Source organism: Hyperoodon ampullatus (assembly GCF_949752795.1).
Source record: "Hyperoodon ampullatus genome assembly, contig: SUPER_X_unloc_1, whole genome shotgun sequence".
Taxonomy (NCBI): domain Eukaryota; kingdom Metazoa; phylum Chordata; class Mammalia; order Artiodactyla; family Ziphiidae; genus Hyperoodon; species Hyperoodon ampullatus.
This window is the reverse complement of record NW_027641097.1, coordinates 4,834,339-4,847,333: the sequence shown is the minus strand read 5'-3', so window position 1 is coordinate 4,847,333 and position 12,995 is coordinate 4,834,339.

Here is a 12,995-nt window from a genome sequence, read left to right as displayed (position 1 = left end):
GGAGGCTTGTGATGATAAGGCCGTGGAACTTTGTGATGGCAGGGGTCATGGAGCATTGTTATGAGAAGGGCACGGAACACGGTGATACATAGATCATGCAGGATTGTAATGACAAGGACATGTAGCATTGTGATGAGAAGGGCATCGAGCGTTGTGATGACAAGCCTCATGGTGATTTGTGATGACAAGTGCATGGAGCAATGTGATGAGAGTGTTCATGGAGCATTGTGATGACAATGGAATGGAGCATTGTGATGCCAAGTGTCATGGAACTTTGTGATGACAAAGTCATGGAGCATTTTGATAACAAGTGCGTGGTGCATTGTGATGAGAATTGCAGGAGCATTGTGATGACATGGGTTATGGAGCATTGTGCTTAAACGCGGATCGAGCATTGTGCTGACAACGGTCATGGAGCATTGTGCTGACAGTGGCATGGAGCTTTGTGATGACAAGGGTCACAGAGCACTGTGATGAATAGTTCATGGAGCATTGTGGTGATAAAGGTCACAAAGCCTTGTGTGACGAGGTCATGGAACATTGTGATGACAAATGTCATGAAACACTGTGATGACTGTAGTCACGGAGCATTGTGATGACAGTGTACTTGTAGCATTGTGTTGCCAAGGGCATGGAGCATTGTGATGAGAATGACATGGAGCATTCAGATGACATGTGTCATGGAGCTTTGTGATGACAAGGGCCGGGAGCATTGTGATTACAGGGGACTTGGAGCATTGTGATGAAAAGGGAAAGGATCATTGTGATGAAAAAGGCATGGAGCCTTTTCATGACAGTGTTCATGGAGCATACTGATGACAAGTGTCAGGGAGCATTGTGGTGATAAGTGTATTGAGGATTGTGGTGACAAAGGTCATGGAGCATTGTGATGATTAAACCATTCATAATTGTGATGACGAGCGTCATGGGGCATTGTGATGACAAGTTCTATGGAACATTGTGATCACAAGGGTTTTTAGCATTGTGATGACAGATGTCATGGAGCGTTTTGATTTCATTGTGATGACAACAGCATGAAGCATTATGATGATGTGCATGGTGCATTGTGATGACAGGGTTCATGGAGCATTGAGATAAAAAGGGGCATGGAGCACTGTGATTACAGGTGTCTTGGAGCATTGTGATGACAAGGGCATGGAGCATTGTGATGAGAAGGCCATGGAGAATTCTGTTGACATGCATCATGGATCTTTGTGATGACAAGGGCATGGAGCATTGTCATTAGAGGGGTCTTGGAGCATTGTTATGACAAGGGTCATGGAGCCTTGGATGACAAGGCCGTGGAACATTGTGATGGCAGGGATCATGGAGCATTGTTATGTCAGGTGTTATGGAGCATTGTGAAGACAAAGGCATGGAGCATTGTGATGACGGAGGCATGGAACTTTGGTCTGACAAGTTTCATGGATTATTGTGATGAGAGTGGGCATGACACCTTGTGATGATTAGGGCATGGAGCATTGTGATGACAAGGTCAGGGAGTATTGTGAAGACAGGTCTCAGGGAGCATTTTGATGAAATATGTCATGGTCCATTGCGATGACAATTGCATGGAGCATTGTGATGCCAAGTGTCATGGAGGATTGTGATGACAAACGTAGTGGAGCATTTTGATGACAAGGGTTTAGAGCATCGTGATGACAAGGGTCTTGGAGCATTGTGATGACAAGGGCATGGAGCACTGTGATGACAGGGGCATGGAACATTGTTCTGACAAGTTTCATGGATTATTGTTATGACAGTGGGCATGGCACATTGTGATGACAAGAGCATGGAGCATTGTGGTGACAAAGGTCACAGAGCCTTGTGTGACGTGGGCATGGAACATTGTGATTACAAATGTCAAAAAGCATTGTGATGACTGGAGTCACGGAGCATTGTGATGACAGGTTTCATGGAGCATTGTGATGAGAAGTGCATAGAGCACTGTGATGACAGGGCCATGGAACATTGGTCTGACAAGTTTCATGGATTATTGTGATGACAGTTGGCATGGCTCATTGTGATGACAAGGGCATGGAGCATTGTGATGACAAGGTCATGGAGTATTGTGAAGACAGGTGTCAGGGAGCATATTGATGACATATGTCATGGTCCATTGTGATGACAATGGCATGGAGCATTGTGATGCCAAGTGTCATGGAGGATTGTGATGACAAAGGTAATGGAGCATTTTGATGACAAGGATTTGGAGCACCGTGATGACAAGGGTCATGGAGCATTGTGATGACAAGGGCATGGAGGATTTTAATGAAAAGGGAACGGAACACTGTGATACATAGATCATGCAGGATTGTAATGACAAGGTCATGGAGCATTGTCATGAGAAGTGCATCGAGCATTGTGATGACAAGCCTCATGGAGATATGTGATGACAATCGCATGGCTCATTGTGATGACATGGGTCATGGAGAACTGTGCTGACAAAGGCATGGTGCATTTTTATGGCAAGGGTCACAGAGTATTGTGATGAAAAGTTCATGGAGCATAGTGGTGACAAAGGTCACAGAGCCTTGTGTGTCAATGGCATGGACCATTGAGATGACAAAGGTCATGAAGCATTGTGATGACTGGAGTCACGGTTCATTGTGATGAGAGGGTTTATGGAGCATTGTGATGACAGGGTTCATGCAGCATATTGATTTCATTTTGATGACAATAGCATGAAGCATTATGATGATGGGCATGGTGCATTGTCATGACACGGTTCATGGAGCATTGAGATGAAAAGTGCCATGGAGCATTGTGATTACAGGTGTCTTCGACCATTGTGATGACAAGGGCATGGAGCATCTTGAATGAGAAGGCCATGGAGCTTTCTGATATCATGCCTCATGGAGCTTTGTGATGACAAATGTATGCAGAATTGTGATTACAGTGTTTGGAGCATTGTGATGACAAGTGTCATGGAGTCTTGTGATGACAAGGCCGTGGAAACTTGTGAAGGCAGGTGTCATGGAGCATTGTTATGACAGGGGAAATGGAGCATTGTGATGACAAGGGCATGGAGAATTGGTCTGAAATGTTTCATCGATTATTGTGATGATAGTGGGCATAGAGCATTGTGATGACAAGGGCACAGAACACTATGATACATGGGTCATGGAGGATTGTAATGACAGGGCATGGAGCATTGTGATGAGAAAGGCATCGAGCATTGTGATGACAAGCGTCATGGAGCATTGTGGTGACAAGCGCATGGAGCAATGTGATGAGAGGCTTCATGGAGCATTGTGATGACAATGGCATGGAGCGTTGTGATGTCAAGTGTCATGGAGTTTTGTGATGACAAAGGTCATGGAGCATTTTGATGACAAGTTCGTGGTGCGTTGTGATGAGAATGGCAGTGTGCATTGTGCTAACAGGGTAATGGAGCAATTTGGTGAAAATGTCATGGAATATTTTGATGAGAGTAGATATGGAAAATTGTGATGTCAGGTGTCATGGAGCATTGTGCTGAAAATGGGAATGGAGCATTTTGATGACAGGGATTATGGAGCATTGTGATGTCATTGGTCATGGAGCATTTTGATGATAAGTGCATGTAGCATAGTGATGATAGGGGTCATGGAACATTGTGACGACAGGGGTGAGGGAGTATTGTGAAGACTAGCGATGGAACATTCTGATATCAGTGGTAAAAGAACATTTTGATGAGAAGTGCATGGAACATTGTGATGACAAGGTTTATGGAGCATTGTGATGACAAGGAAGTGGAGCATTGTGATGACAAACGCATGGTGCATTGTGATGACATGGGTCAAGGAGCATTGTGCTGAAAAGCACATGGAGAATTGTGATGACAAGTGTCATGGATCATTGTGCTGACAAAGGCATGGTGCATTGGGATGACAAGGGTCACAGAGCATTGTGATGAAAAGGACATGGATCATTGTGATGCAAAATTCATGGAGCCATGTCATGACAGGGTTCAAGGAGCATGCTGATGACAAGTGTCAGCGAGCATTGTGATGACAAGTGTATTGAGCATTGTGATGACAAATGTCATGGAGTATTGTGAATAGAAGGCCATGGATAATTGTGATGATGAGCATCATGGGGCGTTGTTATGACAAGTGTTATGGAACATTGTGATCACAAGGGTTTGGAACATTGTGATGACAGAGGTCATGGAGCATTTTGATTTCATTTTGATGACAATAGCATGAATCATTATGATGATGGGCATGGTGCATTGTGATGACAAGGGCATGGAGCAATATGATGACAGGGGCATGGAACATTGGTCTGACAAGTTTCATGGATTATTGTGATGACAGTGCGCATGGAGAATTGAGATGACAAGGGCATGGAGCATTGTGGTGACAAAGGTCACAGAGCCTTGTGTGACAAGGGCATGGACCATTGTGAGGACAAAGGTCATGAAGCATTGTGATGACTGGAGTCACGGAGCATTGTGATGACAGGGGTTATGGAGCATTGTGATGACAGGGGCAGGGAACATTGTGATGACATAGGTCATTGTCCATTGTGATGACAATGACATGGAGCATTGTGATACCAAGTGTCATGGAGGATTGTGATGACAAAGGTAATGGAGCATTTTGATGAAAAGGGCTTGGAACATTGTGATGACAAGGGTCATGGAGCATTGTGATGACAAGGGCATGGAGCATTCTGATGAAAAGGTGCATGGAGCATTGAGATTACAGGGGTTTTGAAGCAATGTGATGACAAGGGCATGGAGCATTGTGATGAGAAGGCAATGGAGCATTCTGATGACATGTGTCATGGAGCTTTGTGATGACAAGGACATGGAGCATTGTGATTATAGGGGTCTTGGAGCATTTTGATGAAAAGGGAATGGATCATTGTGCTGACAAAGGCATGGAGCCTTGTCATGACAGGGTACAAGGAGCAAACTGATGACAAGTGTCAGCGAGCATTGTGATGCATAGTGTATTGAGCATTGTGGTGACAAAGGTCCTGGAGCATTGTGATGAGAAGACCTTGCATAATTGTGATGACGAAGGTCATGGGGCATGTGATGACAAGTGTTATGGAACATTGTGATCAGAAGGGTTTGGAGCATTGTGATGACAGAGGACATGGAGCATTTTGATTTCATTGTGATGACCATAGCATGAAACATTATGATGATGGGCATGGTGCATTGTGATGACAGCGTTCAAGGTGCATTGAGATGAAAAGTGGCATGGAGAATTGTGATGACAGAGGTCTTGGAGCATTGTGATGACAAGGGTCATGGAGCCTTGTGATGACAAGGCCGTGGAACATTGTGATGGCAGGGGTCATGGAGCATTGTTATGACAGGTGTAATGGAGCATTGTGATGACAAGGGCATGGAGCAATGTGATGAGAGATTTCATTGAGCATTGTGATGACAATGGCATGGAGCATTATGATGCCAAGGGTCATGGAGCTTTGTGATGAAAAATGTCATGGGGCATTTTGATGACAAGGGCGTGGTGCATTGTGATGAGAAGGGCAGGGAATATTGTGATGACAGGGTCATGGAGCAATTTGAATAAAACGGTCATGGAATATTTTGATGACAGGGGTTATGGAACATTGTGATGTCAGGGGTCATGAAGCATTGTGATGAAATGTGTCATGGAGCATTTTGTGACAGGGGTATGGAACATTGTATTGACAGTGTTGAGCTAGTATTGTGATGACTAGTGATGGAAGATTGTGATATATGTGGTGAGAAACCATTTTGATGAGAAGTGCATTGAGCATTGTGATGACAAGTTTTATGGAGCATAGCGATGAAAAGGATGTGGAGCATTGTGATGAAAAGAGCATCTAACATTTTGATGACATGTGTCATGGAGCATTGTGCTAAAAAGCGCATGGAGCATTTTGATGACAAGTGTCATGGAGAATTGTGCTGACAAAGGCATGGAGCATAGTGATGACAAGGGACACAGAGCATTGTGATGAAAATTTCTTGGAGCATTGTGGTGACAAAGATCACAGAGCCTTGTGAGACGAGGGCATGGACCATTGTGATGAGAAAGGTCATGAATCATTGAGATGACTGGAGTTACGGAGCATTGTGATGACAGGGGTCATGGAGAATTGCGATGACAAGGCCATGGAGCATTGTGATGACAGGGGCATGGAACATTGGTCTGACATATTTCATGGATTATTGTGATGACAGTGGGCATGGCGCATTGTGATGACAAGGGCATGGAACATTGTGATGACAAGGTCATGGAGTATGGTGAAGACAGGTGTCAGGGAGCATTGTGATGACATATGTCATTGTCCATTGTGATGACAATGGCATGGAGCATTGTTATACCAAGTGTCATGGGGGATTGTGATGACAAAGGTAATGGAGCATTTTGATGACAAGGGCTTGGAACATTGCGATGACAAGGGCATTGAGCATTGTGATGAGAAGGCAATGGAGCATTCTGATGACATGCGTCATGGAGTTTTGTGATGACAAGGACATGGAGCATCATGATTACAGGGGTCTTGGAGCATTGTGATGAAAAGGGAGTGGATCATTGTGAAGAAAAATGCATGGAGCCTTGTCATGACAGTGTTCATGGAGCATACTGATGACAACTGTCAGGGAGCATTGTGATGATAAGTTTATTGAGCATTGTGATGACAAAGATTAGGGAGCATTGTGATGAGAAGACCATGGATAATTGTGATGACCAGCGTCATGGGGCATTGTGATGACAAGGGCATCTAGAATTGTGATTACAGGTGTCATGGAATATTGTGATGAAAGGGGTGAGGGAGCATTGTGATGACTAGTGATGGAACATTGTGATATCAGTGCTGAGAGGGTATTTTGAGGAGAAGTGTATTTAGCATTGTGATGACAAGGTTTATGGAGCATTTTGATGAAAAGGATGTGGAGCATTGTGATGACAAGTGCATGGTACATTGTGATCACATGGGTTATGGAGCATTGTGCTGACACGCGCATCAAGCATTGTGATGACAAGGATCATGGAGCATTGTGCTGACAAAGGCATGGAGCTTTGTGATGACAAAGGTCACAGATCATTGTGATAAAAATTTCATGGAGCATTGTGGTGACAAAAGTCACAGAGCTTTGTGTGACCAGGTCATGGACCATTGTGATGACAAATGTCATGAAGCATTGTAATGACTGGAGTCACGGAGCATTGTGATAACAGGGGTCTTGGAGCATTGTGATGAAAAGGGAATGGATCATTGTGATGAAAAAGGCATGGAGCCTTGTCATGACAGTTTTCAAGGAGCATACTGATGACATGTGTCAGCGAGCATTGTGATGCCAAGTGTATTGAGCATTGTGGTGACAAAGGTCATGGTGCACTGTGATGAGAAGACCCTGCATAATTGTGATGACGAGCGTCATGGGGCATGTGATGACAAGTGATATGGAACATTGTGATCAGAAGGGTTTGGAGCATTGTGATGACAGAGGACATGGAGCATTTTGATTTCATTGTGATGACAATAGCATGAATCATTATGATGATGGGCATGGTGCATTGTGATGACAGTGTTCATGGAGCACTGAGATGAAAAGTGGCATGGAGAATTGTGATTACAGAGGTCTTGGAGCATTGTGATGACAAGGATCATGGAGCCATATGATGACAAGGCCGTGGAACATTGTGATGGCTGGGGACATGGAGCATTGTTATGACAGGTGTAATGGAGCATTGTGATGACAAGGGCATGGAGCATTGTGATGCCAAGGGTCATGTACCTTTGTGATGACAAATGTCATGGGGCATTTTGATGACAAGGGCGTAGTGCATTGTGATGAGAAGGGCAGGGAGCATTGTGATGACACTCTCATGGATCAATTTAATAAAATGGTCATGGAATATTTTGATGACAGTGGTTATGGAACACTGCGATGTCAGGGGTCATGAAGCATTGTGATGAAATGGATCATGGGACATTTTGTGACAGGGGTTATGGAACATTGTGATGTCAGGGTTCATGGAGCATTGTGATGATAAGGGCATGTAGCACTGATATGACAGTTGTCATGGAACATTGTGATGACAGGGGTGAGCGAGTATTGTGAAGACTAGTGATGGAACATTGTGATATATGTGGTGAGAGAGCATTTTGATGAGAAGTGCATGGAGCATTGTGATGACAAGTTTTATGGAGCATAGCGATGCAAAGGATGTGGAGCTCTGTGATGAAAAGAGCATGGCACACTGTGCTGACATGTGTCATGGAGCATTGTGCTGACAAGTGCATGGAGCATTTTGATGACAAGTGTCATGGAGCATTGTGCTGACAAAGGCATGGAGCATTGTGATGACAAGGGACACAGAACATTGTGATGAAAATTTCATGGAGCATTGTGGTCACAAGTATCACAGAGCCTTGTGTGACGAGGGCATGGACCATTGTGATGAGAAAGGTCATGAGTCATTGTGATGACTGGAGTCACGGAGCATTGTCATGACAGGGGTCATGGAGCATTGTGATGACAAGGGCATGGAGCAATGTGATGACAGGGACACGGAACATTGGTCTGACAAGTTTCATGGATTATTGTGATGACAGTGGGCATGGAGCATTGAGATGACAAGGGCATGGAGCATTGTGGTGACAAAGGTCACAGAGCCTTGTGTGAGGAGGGAATAGACCATTGTGAGGAGAAATGTCATGAAGCATTGTGAGGACTGGAGTCACGGAGCATTGTGATGACAGGTGTCATGGAGCATTGTGATGAAAAGGGCATGGAGCATTGTGATGACAGGGGCATGGAACATTGGTATGACATGTTTCATGGATTATTGTGATGACAGTGGGCATGGCACATTGTGATGACAAGGGCATGGAACATTATGATGACAAGGTCATGGAGTATTGTGAAGACAGGTGTCATGGAGCATTGTGATGACACATGTCATTGTCCATTGTTATGACAATGGCATGGAGCATTGTGATACCAAGTGTCATGGAGGATTGTGATTACAAAGGAAATGGAGCATTTTGATGACAAGGGCTTGAAACATTGCGATGACAAGGGTCAGGGAGCATTGTGATGACAAGGGGATGGAGCATTCTGATGAAAAGTTGCATGGAGCATTGAGATTACAGTGGTTTTGAAGCAATGTGATGACAAGGGCATGGAGCATTATGATGAGAAGGCAATGGAGCATTCTGATGACATGAGTCATGGATCTTTGTGATGACAAGGACATGGAGCATTGTGATTACAGGGGTCTTGGAGCATTCTGATGAAAAATGCATGGAGCCTTGCCATGACAGGGTTCAAGGAGCATACTGATGACAACTGTCAGGGAGCATTGTGATGATAAGTGTATTGAGCATTGTGATGACAAAGATCATGGAGCATTTTTATGAGAAGACCATGGATAATTGTTATGAACAGCGTCATGGGGCATTGTAATGACAAGTGTTATGGAACATTGTGCTCAGAAGGGTTTGGTGCATTGTGATGACAGAGGTCATTGAGCATTTTGATTTCACTGTGATGACAATAGCATGAAATATTATGGTGATGGGCACGGTGAATTGTGATGACAGGGTTCATGGAGCATTGAGATGAAAAGGGGCATGGAGCATTGTGATTACAGGGGTGTTGGAGCATTTCATGACAAAGGCATGGAGCATTGTGATGAGAATACCAAGGAGCATTCTGATGACATGCGTCATGGAGCTTTTTGATGACAAGGGCATGGAGAATTGTGATTACAGGGGTCATGGAATATTGTGATGACAGGTGTGAGGGAGTATTGTGATGACTAGTGATGGAACATTGTGATATCAGTGGTGAGAAGGCATTTTGAGGAGAAGTGCATGGAGCATTTTGATGACAAGGTTTATGGAGCATTTTGATGACAAGGATGTGGAGCATTGTGATGACAAGTGCATGGTGCATTGTGATGACATGGGTTATGGAGCATTGTGCTGACACGCGCATCGAGCATTGTGATGACAAGGGTCATGGAGCATTGTGCTGACAAAGGCATGGAGCTTTGTGATGACAAGGGTCACAGAGAATTGAGATAAAAATTTCATGGAGCATTGTGGTGACAAAGGTCACAGAGCTTTGTGTGACGAGGTCATGGATCATTGTGATGACAAATTTCATGAAGCATTGTGATGACTGGAGTCATGGAGCATTGTGACAACAGGGGTCTTGGAGTATTGTGATGAAAAGGGAATGGATCATTGTGATGAAAAAGGCATGGAGCCTTGTCATGACAGTGTTCAAGGAGCATACTGATGACAAGTGTCAGCGAGCATTGTGATGCCAAGTGTATTGAGCATTGTGGTGACAAAGGTCATGGAGTATTGTGATGAGAAGACCTTGCATAATTGTGATGACGAGCGTCATGGGGCATGTGATGACAAGTGTTATGGAACATTATGATCAGAAGCGTTTGGTGCATTGTGATGACAGAGGTCATGTAGCATTTTGATTTCATTGTGATGACAATAGCATGAAATATTATGGAGATGGGCACGGTGCATTGTGATGACAGGGTTCATGGTGCATTGAGATGAAAAGGGGCATGGAGCATTGTGATTACAGGGGTTTTGGTGCATTGTGATGACAAGGGCATGGAGCATTGTGATGACTGGAATCACAGAGCACTGAGATGACAGGGATCTTGGAGCATTGTGATGAGAAGTCCATGGAGCATTCTGGTGACATGCATCATGGAGCTTAGTGATTATGGTCATGGAGCATTGTGATTACACGGGTCTTGGAGCATTGTGATGAAAATGGTATGGATCATTGTGATGAAAAAGGCATGGAGCCTTGTCATGACAGGGTTCAAGGACCATACTGATGAAAAGTGTCATGGAGCATTGTGATGACAAGTGTATTGAGCATTGTGATGACAAAGTTCATGGAACATTGTGATGAGAAGACCATGGATAATTGTGATGATGAGTGTCATGGTGCATTGTGACGACAATGGTTATGGAACATTGTGATCACAAGGGTTTGGAGCATTTTTATGACAGACGTCATGGAGCATATTGATTTCATTGTGATGACAATAGCATGAAGCATGATGACGTTGGACATAGTGCATTCTGATGACAGGGTCATGGAGCAATTTGATGAAAAGTGTCATGGAATATTTTGATGACAGTGGTTATGGAACATTATGATTTCAGGGGTCTTGGAGCATTGTGATGAAAAGGGTGATGGAGCATTTTGATGACAGAGGATATGGAACATTTTGATGTCAGGAGTCATGGAGCATTGTGATGATAAGGGCATGTAGCATTGTGATGACAGAGGTCATGGAAAATTGTGATGACAGTGGTGAGGGAGTATTGTGATGACTAGTGATGGAACATTGTGATATCAGTGCTGAGAGAGCATTTTGATGAGAAGTGCATGGAGCATTGTGATAACAAAGTTTATGGAGCATTGTGATGACATGATTTATGGAGCATTGTGATGACTAGGCTGTGAAGAATTGTGATAACAAGTGCATGGCGCATTTTGATGACATGGATCATGGATCATTGTGCTGAGAACCGAATGGAGCATTGTGAAGTCATGGGTGATGGAGCATTGTGCTGACAAAGGAATGGAACATTGTGATGACAACAATCACAGAGCATTGTTATGAAAAATTCATGGAGCACTGTGGTGACAATGGTCACAGAGCCTTGTGATGACGAGGGCATGGACCATTGTGATGACAAAGGTCATGAAGCATTGTGATGACTGGAGTCACGGAGCATTGTGATGACAAGGGTATGGAGCATTGTGATGACCCAGTGGCATGGTGCATTGTTCTGACAAGTTTCATGGTTTATTGTGATGACAGTGGGCATGGCACATTCTGATGACAAGGTCATGGAGCATTGTGATGAGAAGATCATGGAGTACTGTGAAGAGAGGGGTCAGTGAGAATTGTGATGACATATGTCATGGTCCATTTTGATGACAATGGCATGGAGCATTGTGATGCCAAGTGTCATGGAGGAATGTGATGACAAAGTTAATGGAGCATTGTGATGACAGGGGTTTGGAACATTGTGAGGACAAGGGTCATGGAGCATTGTGATGACAAGGGCATGGAGGATTGTGATGATATGGGCCATTGAGAATTCTGATGACAAGTTCGTGAAGCATTGTGATGACAAGCATATGGAGCTTGCTATGACAGGGGTCATGGAGCATTGTGATGACAAGTGCATGGATAATTGTGATGAGAAGAGCATGTAACATTGTGATTTGAAATGTCATGGAGCATTGTGATGGCAAGACGTTGGAGCATTGTGATGAGAAGACCATGGATAATTGTGATGACGAGCGTCATGGAGAACTGTAATGACAAGGGGCCTGGAGCATTGTGATGACAGGGGTCATGGAGAATTGTGATGACAAGTGTCATGGAGCATTCTGATGACAAGCTTGTGGAGTATTGTGATGACAATGGCGTGGAGAATTGTGATGAAAAGGGCATGGAGCATTGTGATGAAAAATTCATGCAGCCTTTTCATGACAGGTTTCGAGAAGCATTCTGACGACAAGTGTCAGGGAGCATTGTGATGACAAGTGTATTGAACATTGTGATGACAAAGCTCATGGAGCATTGTGATGACAAGTGCATGGAGTATTGTGATGACAGGCATCATGGAGCATTGTGATGACAAGTGTTATGGAACAATGTGATCACAAGGATTTGGAGCACTGTGATGACAGAGGTCATGGATCATTTTGATATCAAGGAGCATGGAGCATAGTTATGACAGGGGTCATGGAGAATTGAGATGAGAAGATCATGGAGCATTGAGCTGAAAATATTCATGGAGAATTCTGATGAAAGGGGTCATGGAGCATTGTGATGACAAGGTCCTGGAGCATTGTGATGAGAGGACCATGGAGCCTTGTGATGAGAAGTCTCATGGAGCATTCTGATGAAAAGCGGCATGGAGCATTGTGATTAGAGGGGTCTTGGAGCATTGTGATGAAAAAGGCATGGATCATTATCATGAAA